This window comes from Rattus norvegicus, chromosome 19 (genome assembly GCF_021556685.1).
Source record: "Rattus norvegicus strain SHRSP/BbbUtx chromosome 19, alternate assembly SHRSP_T2T, whole genome shotgun sequence".
Taxonomy (NCBI): domain Eukaryota; kingdom Metazoa; phylum Chordata; class Mammalia; order Rodentia; family Muridae; genus Rattus; species Rattus norvegicus.
In genome coordinates this window covers 52,423,190-52,432,102 of record NC_141552.1, presented here as the reverse complement: position 1 = coordinate 52,432,102, position 8,913 = coordinate 52,423,190, and the positions used below count along the sequence as shown (strand labels likewise).

The window sequence follows — 8,913 nt, the reverse complement described above, 5'->3', positions numbered from 1 at the left end:
GGGTCTGCGTGCCTGGGATACTGTGTGAGCGCCATGACGGGTCTGTGTGCCTGGGAGACTGTGTGAGCGCCATGACGGGTCTGCGTGCCTGGGATACTGTGTGAGCGCCATGACGGGTCTGTGTGCCTGGGAGACTGTGTGAGCGCCATGACGGGTCTGCGTGCCTGGGATACTGTGTGAGCGCCATGACGGGTCTGTGTGCCTGGGAGACTGTGTGAGCGCCATGACGGGTCTGCGTGCCTGGGATACTGTGTGAGCGCCATGACGGGTCTGTGGGCCTGGGAGACTGTGTGAGCGCCATGACGGGTCTGTGTGCCTGGGAGACTGTGTGAGCGCCATGACGGGTCTGCGTGCCTGGGATACTGTGTGAGCGCCATGACGGGTCTGCGTGCTCAGGTTACTGTCCTCCAGAGAAGACCTCCGGATGACCTGTGTTTTGCGATTTGAAGGTGAAGTGTCTCCATATCTCCACAGGCTCATGTGTCTACACACATAGACCCCAGCTGGTGGTGCCGTTCTGGCAGGTTGTGGAGCCCGCGGAGGTAGAATCTTCCCGGAGGAAGTGGGCCACTAGGGGTGAGTCTTGAGGTCTAATGGTTGCGGATAGATTATGTTCTTTGTTTGCCTCCACAGTGTGGAGATGTCACCAGCCTGCCTTCCATCCCCGCCTCCAATCCTCCCCTACAGTGGTGGACCATAACCCCTCAAACTGTGGTCCAGATACGTCCTTGCTTCCTTCTGTCAGCTGTCACAGGATGAGAAAGGTTACTTATATACTGGGGCTACCCTTCCTTCTCTATCTGTTTACTCAGTCTGTGCAGCTCCTTTGTGGCTGTCTGGTCATACTGTAAAGACCGTATTTGATGTTGAGTCTTTAGACTCAGAATCATTCTGTGGCCAGAAGGTGCAAGATCTGAAAAAAGTTATGAATGATGACAAATGAGAAAAAAAAACTATAGATAGCAGCAGAAGGAGAGGATGACAAGATGTTTTCACAACTTAAAAAAAAAAAAAAACAACCAAGGGGTTGGGGATTTAGCTCAGTGGTAGAGCGCTTGCCTAGCAAGCGCAAGGCCCTGGGTTCGGTCCCCAGGTCCAAAAAAAAGAAAAGAAAAAAAAGAAAAAAAACCCAAAACTTTGAAAGATAGTATGTCAAGAAATAAATATTTAAAAAATAATACCTGGAACTCAAGAGCAGCCACAAGAAAGATTTGAAATACACAACAAATAGAGACAGTGGCCAGAGAACCAGTGTGCAAGGAGACAGGAACAGTGTAAGTATCTTCAGAACCTCAGCTTGTCTGTCTGGGTTTTTTTGAGACAGTTTTCAGTATTGTAGCACTGGTGTCCTGGAACTCACTATGTAGACCAGGTTGGTCTCAAATTCACAGAGATCCACCTGCTTCTGCCTCCTCTGTACGGGATTAAAGGTATGTGGGACCATGCCCGGCTGCCTCAGCTGCCGGAGTTGTGTTACCAAATTCAACCCCAACAGAAGAAAAAGAATACTTTTCATAATTACAAACGGCTGATCTTTCAGATCTCCCTGGAAGTATACGAATGACCATTCGGCATTTCCTATAAGAGATAAACAAAGGATGCCCCAGTTATCAGAAGGGAGTCTAGCCAATGGACGGTTAAAAATAAAATAAATTCAGAACCAAATGAACCTTACTCTTATTATGGACTAAGTACCCTACATGCTCCCTGCCTTCCGCTCACTGGCCATATAGAGGGAGCCTTTTCCCTCTTCTAGTTGACCAGCAGGGAAGGGTAAACGCTACCCAGTTAGGCACATACCATATAGGCCTTTTAAAGACTTGTGTTTTCGGGCTGGGGATTTAGCTCAGTGGTAGAGCGCTTACCTAGGAAGCGCAAGGCCCTGGGTTCGGTCCCCAGCTCCGAAAAAAAAAAAGACTTGTGTTTTCTAATTTCATTTTCACATGTGCTCACACGGCAGGTATTGATACTCCCATTTAAAAAAGCTTCAGGAAATTAAGAAATCAGGTTATTTCTCTGGTAGATGGCATGGCTCATTATAAGCCAAGACCCATGTGAGGCGGAGGCCACACTGTCTCCTTTCTATTTCCAGACTCCTGTGTTAGTAGTTCTTGTTGCACTGGGAGAATGCATTTGCTTTAGGAATAGCTCACCTCCCTGTCTAAACTCTGTGTTTTAATGAAGGACCCCTTGGCTTGGACAGTGAAAATTTAATTCCTTTTCTTTTTTAAAGAAGAGTCACTTGTTTCCATGGGTGTTTTTCCTACATGGATGTGTATGTTCCATGGATGTTTCTGCTGCCTGTGAAGACCAGAAAAGGGAGTCAGTTCCCCTGGCACTAGAGTTACAAATGGCTGTGGTCCTCCATGAGGGTGGTAGGACTCGAACCCAGGCCATCTGTAACAGCAGCAAGCGCTTTGCACTGCTGAGCCATCTCTCCGGCTCCCGGCTGTTAGAACACGTAACACGGCACCTTCTGTTAGTAATGAGCTCAATCAGGGTCTATTAGGGAATGCTGGGATCTGGACAAGAGGAAAGTTGCAGTCTTATGGAAATCGGCCATGATAAACAATGAATGGGTTGAAATGCTGCGATCCTAGAAGCACAGGGGAAACGTTCCTCCCAAATTTACATCTTCATCCTTCCTTGATTTTCTAATTAGGCCATTTTCTCAAGATCCTAAGCAAATAAGATAAATGGGTATCCAACTATTTCTCCCTGTTTAGATTTCTGGTATTCCTCCAGCACCGTTTCTGATTCATTTCCCCTGTGTTTGCTTTACCCACCAGGCACACTATTTGTTTAGAGAAGAAAAAAAAAAAGAAAGAAAGAAAGAAAGAAAGAGCTTTAAGGGCGAGCTCATGTTTACCACTATGTGTGACAATATTTCAAAGGAAGACTGGCTCAAAATGTCTTCTAAAAGGAATCTGGAATATTGTATCTTTGTAAACAATAGGTTTCCCCCATACACAATCAGTATTTCACAGTGCCTGGCGCAATGCAAATTCCAGTGCTGGTGGAACCGAATGTAAAGGGAGGAGTAAATCTTCCCAGACATAGTCATTCTTAGGGCAGGCGCACGTGAAGTATGCCTGGTCCTCAGCCACTCAAGATGGGTGGCTGTAAATGCGGCAAAGTCCTATTCCTTCCTGTCCCCCACGCTGCCATCCACCCAGCCCGCCCTGCTCAGACCCACAGCAATTGCACTGTGCTGCCAGTGTGGATGGATTTTGGTCAGTGTTTTGTTTCACTGTGGCGATGTCTTGTTTCAGTAAAAGCTGGCTCTCGGGCTTCTTGTGGCTTTTCTTCCGAGCTAAGGATGCATGCTTGCAAGCTGTCTGTCTCTTTGCATTTAGCTGCAAGGGTTGGCAGCCCCTCCCCCAGCCACCCTTCCCTCCGTTGCTGCTACTACTTTTATTCAATTCAACACTTGAGGGAACTGCAGATGAAATGCCTCGGAATCTAAATTGCCAGCAATGGAAATAACAACCTATTTTCTGACCTCCCCCTTCCTGCACCCACACTTGGAATCCGCATCTAGGAGCACAAAGCCATTCTCTACTGTCTCCTGGGTTTGCTGCGATAGTGGCTTTTCTGGGTATGGGTGGGCAACCTCAAACACAAACCCATTAGGAAAAATATCTGGGAAAGTACAGAAATGCACGTGTATATGCTTATAAGGCTCCGAATGCTGGAGAACATACAATTTGCACAGAGAAATTGGAATTCACACATGAAGCTGTCACCTCGGGAGAGGATACACTCACTCACCCAGCACCAGTTCCTGACAAAGCTTTTGGTTTTTATTTCTGAAATTTCTCTTAGAGAATTGCTCTTCGCATCAGTCCCTAAGAGATGCATAAAACCAAGCCCCCTAACACTCCATTTTAAAATTCCAAAATTACTCAGCTCCATTCCTGACCACGTGGAGAGACTTCCCCGTGAATGGATTTCTATGTATTAAAAAATACCATATCCTCTCTGAAAGCAGATAAACTGACTGCTGATGAGATTTTTAAGATGTGATGCTCTCACAGAAACCCACCCACCGTGGGTCAGTGGGCAGGAGCCGTGACGGATGCTATGCCGTCCCCACTTGTCATTACGAAAACTAATCCCTGCTGGCTGTGGTGCTGCAGCTCTGTGACCTCAGTGCCTCAGGGGTAGAGAGAGAGAAAGCTGGGCTTTAGGGTCGTCTTCTGCCACATATCGAGTTTGAAGCTAGCCAGCTAGCCTGGGCTACATGAGAATCATCCAATGCTCTCTCCCCAAAAGACACAACACACACACACACACACACACACACACACACACACTAGAGAGAGAAAGAGAGACAGAGACAGAGACAGACAGACAGAGACACAGAGAGACAGAGACAGACAGAAACAGAGTGAGACAGAGACAGAGTGAAAGACAGAGACACAGAGACAGAGTGAGAGACAGAGACAGAGTGAGAGACAGAGACAGAGTGAGAGACAGAGACAGAGTGAGAGACAGAGACAGAAACTGGCTCATTCGATTTAGTACCTCGCCCAAGACCACACAGTCAGTGCAGAGATATGAACTCAGGGCTGGATTAAAGTCTGTACTTTGCTTCAAGAGAGGTCCTAAGGAGTGGTTTGTGACAGGGTTCTATGCTGAACACAGGACAATGAATAAGAAAAAAATGTGAGCACAGACATGGATAAAGGATAAACAGAATCAACCCCTGGCTATTTAATGCTGTTTTCCCATTCCCCAAGGAACAGCAATTTAAAATTTTCCCTGTCTTTAGGGCCCGTCCCCCACTCCCAACCTTACTCTGCCCTGTCACCATAGGAGATGGCCTTCCACACCCACTGCTTCCAGAATCATGGTTTCAATCCTCACCTCTCACTAATTTGAGTATCCGTGTCAGTTTCTGAACTCTGGGATGTTCACTTTACTTATGACTGCAAGCAGGACGTCAACAATATTGGCTCTTCGCTCTCCTTGGTTCCTGTGTGTAGTCATAAGTGCTGCTTTGAACGGATAGGTAGCTGGGCAGAACCGCACGCACATGGGCCGTGTGCTGGTATTTACTCTGGGATCTGTTCTTGCCTCCCCATCTGTCTGGGAAGCTGACCTCTACTGGATGCTTCAGGGGCATCTCCTTACACACCGAGGTGCCAGCAGGCAGGAGGGAGATGTAAGTGTCTCCTCCTCACATTAGATCCTGTTTTACCGATGTTCTGGTCTCATGGCACAGCCTGGACTGTCCGTGGTTACGTTCTTATTAGTGGCTCTGCTCTCTTTGGTCCTTACGGCTCAGAAAGAAGTGACAACAGCTTTTCCATTACCAGTCTCTGGATAGTTCACCTTCCCTCTCACTCCGCTAAGTCTGCTTATCCCTGGACATATGTGGAGCTGCTCCTTGCCTTGCTTTTGGGTAGACATCTCCTGACATTCGTTAGCAAAATGGCGAGGTGGCAGCATATCAAAATAAGAAAGTGTGGATTTGACAACATTTAAGAACTACTCAAAACCACATTGTTACACTTTTTCTTTGAGGAGTAAAATTTTTTTTTTCTGTTTTAATGACCAACTGGACAGCAGAGTCTATGAGGAAGGATACAGATTAATCTACTTAAATTTAGTCTAAAAAGAGAATTGTTGGATTACTTTTGGATTGCTCCATTTCTATCCTCTGGCTGTAAAATTTGGAGAGCTATTTGAAAACAGTTAATTCTAAAAGCAATGTAACTGATCTAGTTTAATTAATCATGTTTTGGCATTTTTAATTAATAAATTTCCTATCCTCCAGTCATAACTAATAAACCCTCAGCACTGAGAACACACACTATATCTGGTGGGAAGAAATTGGGCCATACTTTTTTTAAATGGAGCCTTCTGATATGGGCACCGTTTTACATTATGTTCTTCCCCAGGGGTTTAACACAACACATTAGGACGTGTCCATGGACTGAGGCATGAGACACTTTCTAAGGCCTGAAGACTGTTACCAAAGAAGAAGAAGTAAGAAGAGAGATCTGGGAACAGCTCCTCCACACAGTCAAATAGGCCCCCGGCCTTCTCTATGACTCACATTCTGTGCACAACCAGGACAAACTGTAGTACGACTCTTCCCTGCTCAGCACCCGTCCCTCACGACTCTGCTTCTGCCAACAACCCGGACTTCGTTCACATTCAGTGCTGGGGAAGCCTGTGCTGAGGAGGAGGGGGGGGGTGCGTTTTGGAGTCACGCTGTCTGTAGGGAAAGCTGCAAGCTCTGGCTGTTTCCATCTGAACGACATTTCATTTGGTCTAGCTCAACGTCTGCTGATTGCTCATGCTGTCCAGAAAAAGCTTTGATTAAACCTTCTAAGTTTACCTCAGCTTTTCCCTTTCCATTGGCCAAACTCTTTTACGGAAAGTACGGAAAAAAAATGGTCAGAAGGACAACAGTATAGTTGGATAGTTAAAGAGGAGTTAGATGGGAAGGAATCACGAGCTCGGTCAAATTTAAGGGGGATGCTAATCCCTCAGATTGTGAGATTCTGACATTTAAACAAAAGCATATATATATAATATACACACATATATGCATACACACATATATGTACACATATGTGCATACACACATATCTACAGATGCTATTTCCCAACTTCATGCACTTCATCCAACAGAAAAGGTACAAAGATGTTCCATGTTGACTCGAAACATTTTTTATATTATTGATGAGGATAACAGAACAATGCCATAATAATGTCGTGATGGGACCACTCATTTCATGTGAAGAATACATATTGATTCTCTAAAAAAATGGAACGCCAAAAATACATAGAAAAGGAAAATGTTATTTACCTGGCATAACGTTTCTGACTGCTTTAAGTTGTTCTTGTTGAACCAGTACTCCCCACTCCAGTTCCTCCTGCTTCAGTGCCTCCCACTCCAGTACCGCCCAGTTTGTAACTTTCTAGTAGTTGTGAGAGATCTATAATTCTCCCACTGAAATGTGACTTCCCCAAACTCAGCTATATAAAGATGTATGAAAGCATGCACAAATACACACCATCAATTGTGTGAAGATAACTGTGTAAATGCACGCACACATACTGAACCTATATTTATCCAGAATAGTTTTAAAAATTACATGTATGTGTGCCTGGTGCCTGAGAGTCGGCTGCAGTAGAGGTCATTGGGTGAAGTTACAGGTGGTCGTGAGTCGCCACATAGGTGCTGGGAACGAATGCAGGACCTCTGCAGGAGCAGTCAGTGCTCCTACCACCGAGCTAGCTCTGCAAGCCCCATATAAAATCTTACACTGTCTGGATTTACATAGAGAGCCCCGTGGAGCAGCCAATGCAGAGAAGATCCCTCATGCCCCTAGACCTGGATCCACCACAGAGGGAATCAATTGCTCTCAATTGTTTTTTTTTTTTTTAATTTCATCTAATAAAGATGAAGAATTCTGTCCCGGGCTACCATCTGTTTTCCAGGCTTCCCCTCTCCCTGCAACTTACTTCATTTCCCTCTAAAATAGATTACCTACTGCCTTCCATGTTCCTTTCCCACATGAAGATCACATTTCAGCTTTAGCCATCTTCATAGTTCATATGGCTTTCCCCCATGAATGTGTTTGCCCATTGATTGTAGCAGATTCAATTGTCAACAGTAAGAAGTTGGAACCTCCCCTACACACACACACACATCACACACACACACACATCACACACATACACTACACATATCGCGCGCACACACACACACATGTACATCACACACACATGTACATCACACACACATGCACACACACACACACACCCCATTTACTTATAACCTTGAAATATGTTTTCTTAAAGTACGTTTCATTAGTAAACTGTAGGAAACAATCCAACACACATCTGTGATCACACTGGTCTGAGGCAGACCGCAGAGGACATCCGTCTTCTCTCCAACCTCGTTCTGGCTCAGCGGAGAGAGACAAAGAGGTCAGGCAGAAGGAAATAAAATACATAAAATATGCTGAGCTCCAATCAAGTTTATGTCAGAGGGTGTGGCATGAGTGTGTTCGGTAACATTTGATATACCATTCCTTCTGCATTCCGAAAACCCCAGAAAGGAGACAGAAGACTTACACAGCGCCATTCTGATAACTGCAGTATACGGCCTGCTGTGGATTCCTTTGTTTTTATGGCGTGACTAGGAATTCAGTTGCTGATCTTACACATGCTAGACAAGTGCTCTACCATCGACTGACAGCCTATGTCTGAATCATTTTCTTGTTTATATGTTCCTGGGAAAAGTACAGTAGAAATGTTGTTAAATTCACTGGCATGAATTCTTTATGGTATTTATGAATGACAAAATTATTCTGTATAACTTGTATTTCTATATTGACCCCATAGTTATGAATCTATGTTTTTGTATTTGTCACGGCTTTTTGGTGGGCTATTCAAAGGCAATGTTTTAGTTAATTGACCTCTATTATTTAATTACTTTTAGTTTTATTAATTTCTGTTTTTGTCACTCCACTTTCTTTCCAGTCTATTTCACAAATACACACCAACAATTGTGTAAAGATGACTGTGTAAATGCACACACATATGTTGACCCTATATCTATATTTATCTGTCCATATAGAATTGTTTAAAATATTACATGTATGTGTGCCTGGTATCTGGTTGAGGGGCGACTTTATAAAGGTCATTGGATGCCCTAGAAGTGGAGTTACAGGTGGTCTCGAGCTTATTCCAGCTTCATAAGCTTGACACAGTTCAAAGTGCTCACAGTGGTATTGGAGGTCACTGTTACTCAGACCTTGGAGTCTGGTCCAACCTTTGAACTGGGCTGCAGAAGTCACCTTTCTCTTCCCTGTTGACCTCTGAAAGGTTAACTTCCACTGACCTACAAAGGGGGCTCTCCCCCTAAATTAGCCCTAGGCTCACAGTGTA

At 44.8% G+C, this 8,913-nt stretch overlaps 1 long non-coding RNA gene across 1 annotated transcript; it reads left to right on the top strand.

The window, feature by feature from the left end:
* The first annotated feature begins 306 nt into the window (after positions 1-306).
* Positions 307-8,618, top strand: LOC134483642 (uncharacterized). The gene is made up of 3 exons (XR_015644134.1): positions 307-366; positions 475-576; positions 5,907-8,618. It is a non-coding gene; the product is annotated as an uncharacterized LOC134483642 (long non-coding RNA).
* The last annotated feature ends 295 nt before the right edge of the window (positions 8,619-8,913 follow it).